The sequence below is a fragment of the Capricornis sumatraensis genome, chromosome 5 (assembly GCF_032405125.1).
Source record: "Capricornis sumatraensis isolate serow.1 chromosome 5, serow.2, whole genome shotgun sequence".
Taxonomy (NCBI): domain Eukaryota; kingdom Metazoa; phylum Chordata; class Mammalia; order Artiodactyla; family Bovidae; genus Capricornis; species Capricornis sumatraensis.
This window is the reverse complement of record NC_091073.1, coordinates 64395823-64402976: the sequence shown is the minus strand read 5'-3', so window position 1 is coordinate 64402976 and position 7154 is coordinate 64395823. Positions and strand designations below refer to the sequence as shown.

The following is a 7154-nucleotide window of genomic DNA, read 5'->3' as shown; positions in this document are numbered from 1 at the left end:
TTTGGTGGGAAGTTTTAGAATTTCAAGCCTGGGAAACAGCATCTCAAGTAACCCTGAGAGAACTGCTCTGAGGAGAGGAGTGAAGGAGCCAGAATATATAGAAGTTTTGCACAAATGGCAGGTAATCTGAACATCAAAATATTATTGTTCTGCCCATAGCCAAAATGACACCAGCTCAGAAGTTGCCTAAATTCTAAAAGTTGTGGAAGCTGGTCTGGAAGCTGCTGAAAGAGAGCAGTGAGGAAGGAGTATGGTAGATATCACTAAAAGACTCTGGGAGGATGGGATCCAAAAGCACATGATACAGGAAGGCCAAGGAAAGCTCCCTGATGTTCAGGATGAAACCAAAGTCGTGTTCCACTACCAGACTCTTTGCAATGACAAGGAGAACACCATGCTGGATGATGGCCGGCCATGCAGCAAACCAGGGGGCTCATCATTGGCAAGAAGTTTAAGCTGCCCCTGTGGGAGCCCATCCTGCACACCATGTGGGAGGGGGAGATTGCTCAGTTCTGCTGTGATGTCAAGCATGTGGTCCTATATCTGCTATTGGCCAAGAGTTTACTCAACATCGCAGCCAGCAAGGACCTCCTGGAGGGCATCACTCAGATGCAGGAGCACAATTCCCTGGGCCATGCTGATCTGGGTACCCTGCAGCAGAAGGCCCAGCCTCTCATCTTTGACATCGAGATGCTTAGGTGGAGAATCCTGGCACATATCAGCAGGACCCCTGGGCAATGACAGTTGAGGAGAAAGCAAAGGAATGCTAGTCATCCGCCAGGAGGGCAACTGGTTGTACCTCGAAGGTCATGTGAAGGAGGCTGCTGCCAAGTACTATGAGGCCATCGCCTGTGTCAAGAACCTTCAGATGAAAGAACAGCCTGAGTCCCTTGACAGAATCCAGTTGGATCAGCAGATCACACTGCTGTTGCTCAACTACTGTCAGTGCAAGCTGATGGTGGAAGAGTATCAGAAGTGCTAGACCACTGCTCCTCCATCCTCAATAAGTATGATGACAATGTCAAGGCCTACTTCAAGTACAGCAAGGTACATGCAGCAGTGTGGAACACTCAAGAGGCCCAGGCTGACTTTGCCAGTGTGCTGGAGCTGAGACCCACCCTGGCGACTATGGTGAGCCCTGAGCTGTGGATCTAGGTGCAGATCTAGCTGTGAGCTGTGCCTCTAAGAGCAGATCCCTCAGAAAGATAAGGGGGATAAGGCCTGCTTCTGGCGCATCTTCTACCACTGACAGGGCCCTGCTGGTGTGGTCATCCTGTCTGGCCTGCTGCTGCTGCTGATAGCCCACCCACCCCCACTAATTCATGCTTCTCTGTATGTGTGCTAAGTCACTTCAGGCATGTCTGACTCTTTGCCACCCCATGAACTGTAGCCCACTAGGCACCTATGTCCATGGGATCCTCCAGGCAAGAATGCTGGAGTGGGTTGTTGTTCCCTCTCCAGGGGATTTTCCCGACCCAAGGACTGAACCTGGATCTCATGTCTCCTGCAGTGGTAGATGGGTTCTTTACCACTAGTGCTACCTTAACTCCACTTACCACTAGCTCTTCTCTGTATATAAAGGCCTTATTTGTCTCTTAAAAAAATTATTGTTAAAGAAAACCAGATATCCCAAGTTAAGGAATTTAGTGCTCATCTATGTATGGGAAGCTGCAAGAATCTGGCTCACTGAAATCATTCCTTTCATAGTCACCTCACCTGGTACCCTATATTTTTCACATTCTGAGCTCCTTTGGAGCTTACTATAGGGAGTGGCTACAATCTGATGGCTAGTAGGTAGGTATTCTTCCTGAGTGCCCTTACGACTCACCAGCTCACATTGGAGGGCTGTAATTGCTGATAACTGTGAATCCCTGTCTACTGATATGGCAGGAAATATTTATTTCACACTAGGCACCACAGAGAGAGATCTAGGGGAGCTGACTTTGGTGAGAATTTTCATCCTTTGCTGACCTATGCAGTTTTCCCAGTATCCCATTTGCAAGTCTCATCCTGGTCACCAGAAACTATAAAGGAAAAAAAAATAGTTTCCCCTCTATCCTTTTTAGTAAGTGCCTGAGTGAAACTCCTTTGTCTCGAGGGCAACTATGTAAATGGATAAGCCTATCTAAGAGGATTATAGAAGTGGAGAGCACAGGGAAAAAAAAGATACTTTAGACATAGCATTTTCCACACATTTTTGACAATTAACAATATCCATAATATACCCCACGTCCAAGGTAAAAGAAACCCAAGTAAGATGGCAGGTGTTGCAAGAGGGTATCAGAGGGCAAACACAATGAAATCATAATAACAGAAAACTAGCCAATCTAATCACACAGACTACAGCCTTGTCTAAATCAATGAAACTAAGCCACGCCACGTGGGGCCACCCTAGACAGACGGGTCATGGTGGAGAGGTCTGACAGAATGTGGTCCACTGGAGAAGGGAATGGCAAACCACTTCAGTATTCTTGCCTTGAGAACCCCATGAACAGTATGAAAAGGCAAAATGGTAGGATATGGAAAGAGGGACTCCCCAGGTCGGTAAGTGCCCAATATACTGCTGGAGATCAGTGGAGAAATAAGTCCAGAAAGAATGAAAGGATGGAGCCAAAGCAAAAACAACACCCAGTTGTGGATGTGACTGGTGATAGAAGCAAGGTCCAGTGCTGTAAAGAGCAATATTGCATAGGAACCTGCAATGTCAGGTCCATGAATCAAGGCAAATTGGAAGTGGTCAAACAGGAGATGGCAAGAGTGAACGTCGACATTCTAGGAATTAGCGAACTAAAATGGACTGGAATGGGTGAATTTAACTCAGATGACCATTATATCTACTACTGTGGGCAGAAATTCCTTAAAAGAAATGGAGTAGCCATCATGGTCAACAAAAGAGTCTGAAATGCAGTGCTTGGATGCAATCTCAAAAACGACAGAATGATCTCTGTTCATTTCCAAGGAAACAATTCAGTATCACGGTAACTCAAGCCTATGCCCCAACCAGTAACGCTGAAGAAGCTGTTGAACGGTTCTACGAAGACCTACAAGACCTTTTAGACCTAACACCCCAAAAAGATGTCCTTTTCGTTATAGGAGACTGGAATGCAAACGTAGGAAGTCAAGAAACACCTGGAGTAACAGGCAACTTTGCCCTTGGAGTATGGAATGAAGCAGGGCAAAGGCTAATAGAGTTTTGCCAAGAGAATGCACTGGACATAGCAAACACCCTTTTCCAACAACACAAGAGAAGACTCTACACATGGACATCACCAGATGGTCAACACCGAAATCAGACTGATTATATTCTTTGCAGTCAGAGATGGAGAAGCTCTATACAGTCAACAAAAACAAGACCAAGAGCTGACTGTGGCTCAGATCATGAACTCCTTATTGCCAAATTCAGACTTAAATTGAAGAATGTAGGGAAAACTACTAGACCATTCAGGTATGACCTAAATCAAATCCCTTATGATTATACAGTGGCAGTGAGAAATAGCCTTAAGGGACGAGATCTGATAGAGTGCCTGATGAACTATGGATGTAGGTTTGGACATTGTACAGAAGACAGGGATCAAGACCATCCCCATGGAAAAGAAATGCAAAAAAGCAAAGTGTCTGAGGAGGCCTTACAAATAGCTGTGAAAAGAAGAGAAGCAAAAAGCAAAGGAGAAAAAGAAAAATATAAGCATCTTAATGCAGAGCTCCAAAGAATAGCAAGGAGAGATAAGCAAGCCTTCCTCAACGATCAATGCAAAGAAATAGAGGAAAACAACAGAATGGAAAAGACTAGAGATCTCTTTGAGAAAATTAGAGATACAAAGGGAACATTTCATGCAAAGATGGGCTTGATAAAGGACAGAAATGGTATGGACCTAACAGAAGCAGAAGATATTAAGAAGAGGTGGCAAGAATACACAGAAGAACTGTACAAAAAAGATCTTCATGACCAAGATAGTCATGATGGTGTGATCACTCACGTAGAGCCACACATCCTGGAATGTGAAGTCAAGTGGGCCTTAGAAAGCATCACTATGAACAAAGCTAGTGGAGGTGATGGAATTCCAGTTGAGCTGTTTCAAATCCTGAAAGATGATGCTGTGAAAGTGCTGCTCTCAATATGCCCGCAAATTTGGAAAACTCAGCAGTGGCCACAGGACTGGAAAAGGTCAGTTTTCATTCCAATCCCAAAGAAAGGCAATGCCAAAGAATGCTCAAACTACCGCACAATTGCACTCATCTCACACGCTAGTAAAGTAATGCTCAAAATTCTCCAAGCCACGCTTCAGCAATACATGAGCCATGAAATTCCAGATATTCAAGCTGGTTTTAGAAAAGGCAGAGGAACCAGAGATCAAATTGCCAACATCCACTGGATCATCGAGAAAACAAGAGAGTTCCAGAAAAACGTTTATTTCTGCTTTATTGACTATGTGGATCACAATAAACTGTGGAAAATTCTGAAAGAGATGGGAATACCAGACCACCTAACCTGCCTCTTGAGAAACCTATATGCAGGTCAGGAAACAACATTTAGAACTGGATATGGAACAACAGACTGGTTCCAAATAGGAAAAGGAGTACGTCAAGGCTATATGTTGTCACCCTGCTTATTTAACTTATATGTAGAATACATCATGTGGAGAAGGCAATGGCACCCCACTCCAGTGTTCTGGCCTGGAGATTCCCAGGGACGGCAGAGCCTGGTGGGCTGCCGTCTATGGGGTCCCACAGAGTCGGACACGACTGAAGCAACTTAGCAGCAGCAGCAGCAGAATACATCATGAGAAACGCTGGGCTGGAAAAAGCACAAGCTAGAATCAAGACTGCCGGGAGAAATAGCAATAACCTCAGATATGCAGATGACACCACTCTTATGGCAGAAAGGGAAGAGGAACTAAAAAGCCTCTTGATGAAAGTGAAAGAAGAGAGTGAAAAAGTTGGCTTAAAGCTCAACATTCAGAAAACGAAGATCATGGTATCTGGTCCCATCACTTCATGGGAAATAGATGGGGAAACAGTGGAAACAGTGTCAGACTTTTTTTTGGGAGGCTTCAAAATCACTGCAGATGGTGGTTGCAGCCATGAAATTAAAAGACACTTACTCCTTGGAGGGAAAGTTATGACCAACTTGGATAGCATATTAAAAAGTAGAGACATTACATTGCTGACTAAGGTCCATCTAGTCAAGGCTATGGTTTTTCCAGAAGTCATGTATGGATGTAAGAGTTTGACTGTGAAGAAAGCTGAGTGCCAAAGAATTGATGCTTTTGAATTGTGGTGTTGGAAAAGACTCTTGAGAGTCCTTAGACTGCAAGGAGATCTAACCAATCCATCCTAAAGGATCTCAGTCCTTGATGTTCATTGGAAGGACTGATGCTAAAGCTGAAACTCCAATACTTTGGCCACCTGATGCGAAGAGTTGACTCATTGGAAAAGACCCTGATGCTGGGAAAGACTGAGGGCAGGAGGAGAAGGGGAAGAGAGAGGATGAGATGGCTGGATGGCATCACCGACTCGATGGACATGAGTTTGGGTAAACTCTGGGAGTTGGTGATGCACAGGGAGGCCTGGTATGCTGTGATTCATGGGGTCACAAAGAGTCAGACATGACTGAGCGACTGAAGTGAACTGACCTGAAGATGATTAAAACTTCTCTACTGGTGTACACAGTAATTCAATATTATATTTGGTAAAGTTAACCTACTTGCTTAGCCTCAAAACAATTTTACTCACCTGAGGCCTCACACTGCACTCAATCCAATTTTAAATTGGACCCAGTCCTGATTATCTCCTGTTTCTAAGCTGAACTTAGTCTGATCCAAGACCCAGTCTAACTCTGCACAACTTCTGGACCCTATCCAGAAAAACAAATGCTCAAATAGTCTGAAAGCTCATAATTCAAAAGCTGTGGATCTTGGATCCAGGATCCAGAAAGGACTTACCAATCATTTTCAGAGACAGTGAAATCAGGGGCTCACGCAGTCCTATGCCTGGTTGCTCATTGCTTTGGGGGCCATTGGGTGTCTCCTTTGGTTCCCTTTTTGGACCCCAGAACTGTTAAAAGATGAACAGGTGTATATTAAAAAATATAAGAGATTGCACAAAAATGGAGTCCATTTGGGCAATGCCAAACTGGAAATGGTTAGACGTGTGCCCTATTACTGTAGTTACATTTTTATTATTGAAAGCAAGGCCCTGTAGGGGCTCCTGGGCACAGGGAGACTTTCTGTTCCACCTCCATAACCTTCCCTGAGTTCTGAAGGGCAGATTAAAACAGTTGCTAATCCAGGAAGGGAAAGGATTCAGAGTCATGGGAGGAGCAGCCAAGAAACAGTACAGCTTTGGGGCGGGGTCCTAGTTCTACCTCAAAGGACACACATAACAATATCCTTAATCCCATTTATAGAATTAAAACCCAACAATGGAAGGTGTCAACATTCTCCATATGGGAGAAGACCACCTGAGGCCAGACTAATGGAACCACAGAAGCTCATTAATAAGATTAACTGAAGCCAGGTTAAAGGAGGGCTGGCCCTGCTCACACCCTAATCTTATCTGCAACCTTGCCCTTGAATTATTGCTATAAAATTCTTCCTCAGATCCTCCCTAGCTGGGAAACAGCTTTCAAGGGCAGGAGCCCTTTGTATCCCCTTTAACTTGGCATAACAATAAAGCTATTCTTTTCTACCTCACCCAAAACTCCATCTCTCAGATTCCATTGTGCACCTGTGTGCAGAGAGGCTGAGCTTTCATCATCACTACTGATGGTATTGCCCTGTTTAGTTCACTCACTTTAGTCATCAAACTTGACTCAAGAACCTGAATTTTTGTTAGTAGAGAAATTTACAAAGACGTGGTGTAAGTAATTCCAAAGTACTCTATTCAGCAGCATCCTCTCTGGAATGGCTATGTGTCTCCTCTTCCACCCCAGGATAACTTAGAGATAAAAGTGGGAAGAAGGAAACTCAGTGATTAATATAAATCACTTTTATGTAATCTTCACCAAAGTCTTACCTTGTCATCTAGATGAGGAAGAGGAATCAAAATGTTTAAGTGATTTAAATCCCTTAGAACTAATGTAGAATTGGGACTTATCTGGCACTGAAGTTCTCTTTCTTATACTCCCTATTCTTTCCTTCCATGGTGACAACCTC

The 7154-nt window shown here is 44.1% G+C and overlaps 1 pseudogene; it reads left to right on the top strand.

Moving 5' to 3' along the window:
• The first annotated feature begins 250 nt into the window (after window positions 1–250).
• On the top strand, window positions 251–1155 carry LOC138079704 (AH receptor-interacting protein pseudogene; annotated as a pseudogene).
• The last annotated feature ends 5999 nt before the right edge of the window (window positions 1156–7154 follow it).